This window comes from Lepisosteus oculatus, chromosome 8 (genome assembly GCF_040954835.1).
Source record: "Lepisosteus oculatus isolate fLepOcu1 chromosome 8, fLepOcu1.hap2, whole genome shotgun sequence".
Lineage (NCBI taxonomy): Eukaryota > Metazoa > Chordata > Actinopteri > Semionotiformes > Lepisosteidae > Lepisosteus > Lepisosteus oculatus.
The window spans coordinates 45551245-45560289 of NC_090703.1; positions in this window are offsets into that span (position 1 = coordinate 45551245).

Consider the following 9045-nt stretch of genomic DNA (forward strand, 5'->3'; position numbering starts at 1 on the left):
CTTCAGAACTGTGGGCACAGGAGAAAATAAGTGATTACTCATAAATCCTTTCAAGGCACACTTGAGCTGGAGAAGAATATTTCCAAAGACAAATCACTGGAGCTCCCTGTCATGGCAGATGTTTATCCAGTACGGGAGGACAACTGACACTGACAAAAAAGAACTTGGAGTTTTGCTTCTTTATTTTTTTGCACTAAACGCTCTTAAACAGTAATTCTGCACCTTTTTGCAGATATTTTGACACGAAGTGCTGTAGGAAGCACTTGCTCGTCTCAACACCAGCATTTTTAAATTGGGGGTATTGAAGAATGCAGTTGTGAATATGAATTACAAATATCTCAGGAGCTAGGCGGGTACTACACACATAATTAAATAACTTTTGAAAGGCTCATATCATCTTAAACAGCTAGTAATCTGGTTGAAGGATTTTCGTAGGAATCCTGCAAATCAGTCACTTCTCCTTGAGCCCTTAATGCTCATCTTGTCCCTGGAGGGACTTTTTCAAATTAAAGATTAGCATTACACAAATGGCAAGTGATATTTTTTTGTGTTCCTTCACCAGGTCACTTATTTAGTCAAATGTTTTTTAAGCTTCCCTTAGGTCTTGCAGTGAAAAGGGAAACAGATATTAGGCACAAGACTGAAGTCCAATAACTCATACATCTATTGGATTAGGCAATAATAGAAAGATGTCCTTATCTGGTGACTCACTTATCTCTCCTTCTTAAGGGATTTTCATGAAATGGTTTCTGATTAAACCTTAAAAGAGGGAAGAGACAGTTTAGCATTTTAAATATCTGGAAATTAATGTAAAAACTGAGTCCTTTTACAGCCCTTTGGAAAAACTGGTTGCGAGCTTTGTGTATATCTATACTGAGTAGGCATAGCATTATGAATTGTGTCTTTTTTAAAAAGGAATCTGCAATTATTTATGCACTGTATTATATAACCACCCAGTTTGGAATCCCTAATTGTCTCAGGATTTGGCTTAGGGCTACAACTCTTATTCTGCACCGGGGGAATGAAGACCTGCAGACATGCTCCTCTGAGGCATCCACTTGTCAAAGCCAGTCATCTTGTGAGCATGTACAGGCGCCATAGTACCCTCCGCGAGAGTTAGAGCTTACTGGAGGAGCTGTGCATTTCTTAATGACATCACTATAAGGGAGGACCTTAGCCACATGTCACACATGAAAACTAACGATGACCCAAGTTTAAAGCTGCAAAGTCTGTGTCTCTGAGTGAGGGCCTTTACTGGTTCAGCCATTCTGAAATGTGTAAATGTATAGATGCTTTAAGAACAACATTTTAAAGGATAATATGTGATGCTTTCAGTTGCATAAATCATAAAGCAGATCAAAAAAGACACCAGACATATGCTAAAGCTGATTGTTAATAAGATATAATTAAATGATTATTTAACTTTACATTTCAAGATCTCCCGTTGACACAGATCTTTACACTATGTACAGTAAATAATTTATGAGTTACTTAAATGTTCTTGGCAACCTCATGCTGCTGCTGAAAATAAAATACAGACACTGCCTCACAGGAAGCTATCTATCAAAATTTGCTCAGTGTCCTTGCAGAAAAGTTAAATTCTGTCATCATTCATTTCATCTCAAGAGTGGAAGATCTCTGGGTGCACGATGGCCAGGCATGGCTGTTTATGGAATGAAACTCACAAAGTTTCAGCTATATTCTAATTCTGGGCCAATATTTTCTGCTTCCACCTGCCAGATTTAGTTTCATTTTCCAATGCACAAATCCTTCAACTTACCTTAGCATCAACTCCAGCACAGGAAACAAGAAATAAAACTGCTGACAACGTGTTATTAATGAACAAATGCACTTTTCACTGTGCATGGTAAATATTACATGAAGTATGTTATTTAAAGCAGCACTTTTTAGAAAAAGGTGGAAAAAATAAAATCACTTAAAAAACATCCCAGACAAATGTTTTTTAGGATAAAAATCAAAGTTCAAAGCTGTGTGCTGCAATTTCATTAAGAATTTAAAATAGCGTTTGACTGCTGGTAAAACAAAAATCTTTTGATAGGTAAATTCTATATTTGGAGAATTAAGGATAAGAATCCACCTACATAAGATTTGCATAATTCGTTGTAAATGTTCTAATATAGTCATCTGTTACAATAAATGAATGCATGACACGTCCACAGGAGTAAGTCAACAGAACAGAACCTTGAATCATACTGACATTACTTAATTCAGTCAGCTCGGGAACTGGGATTCAATATGGTTTTCTATATGGTTGTACAATTCTGAAACAAGAAGCCAGAAATCCAGTGCTCTTTCAATTTCATGCCAAGGATAAATAAAGTTAGCAAAACAATCTAACACCATCATGAACATACAGTGGGTAAATCCATGAAAACAGTCAGTAACTTAAAAAGAAATGAAGATCCAAAGCGAATCCCAAGAACAAAAATAAGACCACAAGAATAAAGAAGATATAGAAATAAGAAATAAATGGAAAGATGTTTTAAGTGAAAATGAAAATGAATGTTAGAATAATTTATGGTTTTTAGTAAATTATACATGTTAATAAAACATATAAGCCAAAAGTCTTATACTGTTCATAGAGAATAAAAAATTAGGAGAATCAGCAAACACATTAGAAGATTTAGACACAACTGAAAACACAGGAAAACATGTGGCAGAAAGCATGTAATATAGACAAGAGGATAGTATTACATGCAGTAGACAAAATATACAGTGCCTTCTGAAAGTATTCAGCCACTTCTTGTGGTATTATGTTGTGAAGGGGCAGTGCAGACCCTCGTCACATGACCTCGTCACATGGTGAGGTCTTTCACAAGTCTTATTTAGTATTTTTCACCTGTTGTCCAGATCCTGCAACAAAGTAATTCTCTTTGTACTTCATGTAAATGATTGTAATTGAGTTAATGTATGTAAAGGTAGTGTGGCATTTGTCTTATCTGTTATGGATACACAGTCATGACTTTATCCATGTTGTATCAAGATTATAGGGCCTGTCTCATCCCTGGATTAAAAGGAGTCTCCACAGCCATGTCACCCTGCAACTCACAACTGGCAGCCCACTGAAGCCCAGCAGGTGTGAGCCTGGTCAGTACCTGGATGGGAGACCTCCTGGGAAAAACTAAGGTTGCTGCTGGAAGAGGTGTTAGTGGAGCCAGCTCACCCTGCAGCCCATGTGGGTCCTAATGCCCCAGTATAGTGACGGGGACACTATACTGTAAAACAAGCGCCGTCCTTCGGATGAGACGTAAAACCGAGGTCCTGACTCTCTGTGGTCATTAAAAATTCCAGGACGTTTCTCGAAAAGAGTAGGAGTGTAACCCCGGCGTCCTGGCCAAATTTCCCATTGGCCCTTACCAATCATGGCTTCCTAATAATCCCCATCTATGAATTGGCTACATTACTCTGCTCTCCTCCCCACTGATAGCTGATGTGTGGTGAGCATTTTGGCACACTATGGCTGCCGTCGCATCATCCAGGTGGATGCTGCACATTGGTGGTGGTGGAAGGGAGTCCCCATTATCTGTAAAGCGCTTTGAGTGGAGTGTATAGAAAAGCGCTATATAAGTGTAAGCAATTATTATTATTATTATTATTATTATTATTATTATCTATTATTTGGAGCCGGCGGTGGAGCTTAGAGTATTGAACCTGGCTGTTATAGGGCAGCAAGTGTCACGCCCCACACTCTCCCTCGCAAACGACGTTACATTCCCGGAACTTCTGCTTCCCAATCTCATCCCTGATTGAACCTAGCACATTCTCACATGCATCAGATTCCTCAAATTCTCACTCCCTAACCAATCATCCAATCACACCCCTTTCCTTTCAGTATTTAAACCCCCTTCGCACACCTTCCCACGCTCACTATTGAGAAGCCTATCTTAGTATTCTCCAGTGTGCATTTCCTAACCTTTTGACTGATCTCCTGTTACGAATCTTCTGCTTCTGCCTCTTGACCTCGCCTTCTGGATTTTGCCTTTGAATTGTTTTGACTATCTCTCGTTACCGGACCCTTTGCCTCCCTTATCGACCCTGCCTTTGGATTTTGTCTTTTGGATTGTCCCTTTGCTACTCTGTGTCCTGTGGGATTCCGGTCACGCATAAGGATCCTCCTATTCCACGTATTGGTTCCCTGACAGAATAGTGAGCCCTATTAAAATGGATCCAGCGGACCAGAGTCAACTTTCTATTCTCCTTGAACACTCCCGGAACCTGGACCTGCTAACTACTGCAGTCCAGCAACTAGCTGAACACTTTGAACTTCCACGTCTCTCTCCTGAAACCCTACCACAGATCCCCCCTCTCCCGGCCTCGGCCACCTCCACCCCCACCACGACTCATTGACGGTCTGCCTTCCTACACGGTCAATAAGATCTTGGATGCCCGCTGGCTCCGAGGTCGCCAACAATTTCTAGTCGACTGGGAGGGCTATGGTCCTGAGGAACGTTCCTGGGTCTGGGAGAAAGATATTTTGGATTGCATCCTCATTGATGACTTTGTTCGTACTCGTTCTCTGAGGTCGTCAGGAGCCGACCCTAAAGGGGGGGGTACTGTCACGCCCCACACTCTCCCTCGCAAACGACGTTACATTCCCGGAACCTCTGCTTCCCAATCTCATCCCTGATTGAACCCAGCACATTCTCACATGCATCAGATTCCTCAAATTCTCACTCCCTAACCAATCATCCAATCACACCCCTTTCCTTTCAGTATTTAAACCCCCTTCGCACACCTTCCCACGCTCCCTTATCGACCCTGCCTTTGGATTTTGTCTTTTGGATTGTCCCTTTGCTACTCTGTGTCCTGTGGGATTCCGGTCACGCATAAGGATCCTCCTATTCCACGTATTGGTTCCCTGACAGCAAGTTAGTCTTTGTCAAAGCCTGGTTAGTGTTTGTCGCTGTCTCCTTCTGGGTATAACAGCCTGGTGTTTGTTGGAAACAGCTACAGTATTTAGAGTGTTCTTTGAAGAATTACAATTGACTGCTTTTGCTGAACGTCTTTTTCTCTTTTTGTAAATATTTTCTGCACAACAAATAGTGTTGGTGTTTCGGTGACTTCTGTGACCACCCCTGGCTTTACTCTCAGATGGTTTTGTCACCATTTTGTGAAATTTGAAAATTATTCACGCACACCTTTGGAACTTCATAGTTTATTCTATGAAGAACATGTATGCTCAAACAGAAGACTTCTAAGTTACTGTAACTTAGACGTGCCAGTGCTTTGCTCCATCTAAGTTCCCATCAACAAGCTTACTGGGAAGAAACAGAACTAAAGCATACTGCTGCTACAACCATGCTTAACACTAGGGATGGTGTTGACTAAGTGATGCACTAAGTTGGGTTTTTGTCAAACGTAACACTTTGGACTTTGCCACATGCCTGCAGTATCACTTAGGTGCTTTGATGCAGACCCCAGACGGGGTCTGAGATGGTTTTTTTTAGTACAATTTGTGGATATTCTTGACCCATGGCCATTGTCTCCCATCTCAGCCACTAAGCTTTGTTACTCTTTTAAAGTTTCAAGTGGCTCTGTGTCCATTTTCCTCCTTGACCGGGTGTTCCTACGCTGACTAGCAAAGAGAAACAAAATAGTTTCAGTCTTGAATTGAGAAGACTACAAGGAGGTCTCTCTCTCTCATCCTAGCGTTAATCCCACATCAGCAGGGTCCGCTTGTTGGCATGCCCATCTCCATTTGGTGGTTTGAACCAAATCTTTGAGCTGATGTTGCCATTAAATGCGACCGAGAATACTCCAACTGGTGTGTCGCTCTGCCCGCCTGAACAAGTTACCCAGACATTTTACCTAAGCTGATACAGTACCTGACATCTTTCAAGAATTAGCTGGTAGAGATCCTCAGATCAATTTTAGACTAGCAATCAAATGGACTGGGATAGGACAAATTGTATCCTCTTCATTTGTAACCCTGTTTATATTCTTAACACATATGAACTGTATATCCGCAACAAGCAAAATGATAATTTCCCTCATAAAAGTGAATCAGGTGTTAAAATCTTAGATAACCATTTTTAGCAATATCAATGTTGCTGCCACAGCAATGTGGTGTTCAATTCAGGCCTATTATGTGAGATTTATGTTGTTTTTTATATGTGGGAACCACAATTCAGTGCCATTATTGTGATGTTGGCAGTGTAATAGTTATTATTTTTCAACATTGAGAGAATTGCATCCCTTAAGTAAACAAAGTATTGGTTGAGTTACCAATAAATTAATTTCCAATTCAATCCAAAGTAATCTGTTGGTTTAACCAACTCTAGATCATAAAATTGATTTTTTTTCAATCAATCAATCATTTATTCAGTAATTATTTCATCTTTATATGTATAAAAGGAATACACATTGCTGGTTGGTCTAGGGTTTTACAGAGTCCAGCATTCCAAAAATATTCAAGTGGCCCAGCAAAATGATCAAAATCCCCGCTGGTTTCAGGAGTCAGATAAATCAAGCAAAAAATAAGGATTTATTGGAACTTGGAGTGCCTTGCTAATCCAACACATTACATTTCATGCCAGGGGACAGATGAGTCTGTGCATGCCACTCTTTGCCAAGAGAAAAGAGGCCGTGGCCAGTGAGTAAAATCTTAGGGCAGTTCTACTATATCTGCTCCCAGTCTCCCTGTTCACACGTGCTGGTAGCATGGATGAGCTGAAGTGTTAACTGAACATTCCCAGCTGTGGGGAAAAATACAAGGAACCAATAAAACTGGCCACTCTGACATAGCACGGTTGGCAGCTCATTTTGTTTCCTCAAGTCTCACCGTGGTTTGAGTGTTGCAAGTTTTGCATTAACAGAACCACAGGCAGAAATACAAGCGGTGTGCAATCACAGCATGGTCCAACAGCAGACAAATCCCATTTTCCCATTTTACACATACAATTAGGTCCCACCCAATCTGTAAAATAAGTGTGTTTATTGAATGTATATCAAGATCTAAAATTAGCTATGTTAAATTTATACATATGGAATATTGATGTTATGTATGTCTGCCGGCAACCACATCATTAAAAAGGTCTTGTTCATGCCTAATTAAGTGACTAATTAACTTGCATTTTCTGAGGACAGATTCAATGCGTTAATAAAAAAGTCTTCAGTGGTGAATTGCAGATGACTATATATAAAATAACCATAATCCTATTTACTTTACTGCAAAAGTGAACAGATTATTATTGTACAGACTCATTAGACAAACTTTGAGCAGAGAATCTAAAAATACATTATTATAAGAATATGCTGATGATTATTACTAATTCTACTAATTCATTACTACTATCTTCAAATGATTTGAAGGAATGTTTTTCTTTTTTCACATTTGTGATCTTTCCTTTTCTGTCTCTTCAGGAATAAAACTGCTAATGCATAAATCTCTCAGGGCTGAATAAGCTGTCAATTAGGGCACATTCTCCAGCACAATACCTCAGGATTAATCGGGGAGTTAATCATGCACATTGTTAAAATCCCACAGGATAAGAACCAGGAGAACCTTAAATGGAATTCAGTCTGAAAATAACTATGGGGGGAAGAGAAAGCTCTATCTTTACTTCTGAGTTTATAAGTATTAATTGCTCATCTGGAGCAAATTAATATTACCATGCAGGAGAATAAGAAATTAACAATAAAAGTCAGGGATTTTTAACTGCATTGTGGTAAATTGTGGAAACTCAGTTGTTCTTTGAAGTTCTACAGTTATCCAATGTCTAATGGTTGTCTATGGACAGAAGCTAGGAAGCTCTGACAATATCTTGTCATCGTGTACCAGGTATGTTTAAGACATTGGTGAGAAACTGGAAAGGCCCAGCAATGTTGTTGAAGCAGATTACCTACTGTAAAATGAAGAAATAGCACGGTGTATCGCTTGGATCAATGATTCACAAAAAAGCATCCATAAAGAATCCAGGTAGCCAGAGAACATGTGAAGCTCCCACAAAATCTGTTTAAATGAAATGGAGGAGATGAAAAATCCTACATTTGTGGAGTTAAACTCACTAAATAATCTGAGCAGCAACACAGAGAAGCAGAAAGAGGAGAACTGATCCCATGTTGTCATACAGCAGCCACATTGTCCTGGTGAGTGTCTAATAACACCTCCTTCCAGTGCAGTTTGCATAACAAAAAAAGATCTGTTCTCTATCTCCAGATGGCAGATGTTGACTGACTCAGATGTTGATGGTCTTTCACCATCTTGTGACCAATTGCGTTACACTATTTGGTCAGGTGACTGAGGATGGCAGGTCAACCTACTGCCCTCTAAAACTACTACACTGTTACATCGCTGTTAAATGTTTTGAAAGGTTCAGTGCTTGTAGGTACAGTAATTTTAATATTTCAATCAATCTCGGATCTTATCTGATTACTGTAATCATACAGTATACCATCTAGAAAAGACCATCTTGCTGAAATGTATCTACATAATCTTAATTGCTAGCTATTACAAATTGCTAGTTTTCTTCTTTTCATCACTATGTCTGAAAATATATGTGAATGAAAGGGTAACGGATAAGGGCCATGGTGCTTCATTTCCTTTTGCTAGAATGTTTACACAAAATTGGTTCAGGCAGCATAAAGATTTTCTGTGAAACCTTGATGCTAGCCCAAAACTGTTTACTTCTTGTTTCGAAATATAAATTATTTGTACCTCTCCTGTCAGGCAAAATAAAAGTGCACTGAGGTGGGAAATTTAGAAGGAGTGAAAGCTACAGCACTCTTTTATGTTCTGCATTATACTTCATGAGTTTCAGGGAACGAACACTGCCACAGAGAGGAAGCTATTCAGCTTGTCCTCCTCATCAGGTTGTCAGGTCTTCACTGTCCCAGGTAACAGTTTCCAACAATTTGCCCCAGTGAATTAGCTCCTGGAAAATGGCTTTGTTGTTTATTCACACTTATCATTGGAACACTATTAACACCCTTTGTCATGAAATATCTCCCATTGCTGTACCCCTTTAACCTTTAATTCCCAACATTCCTTTATAACGGCATGCATGTCATTTATGATAAAATCAA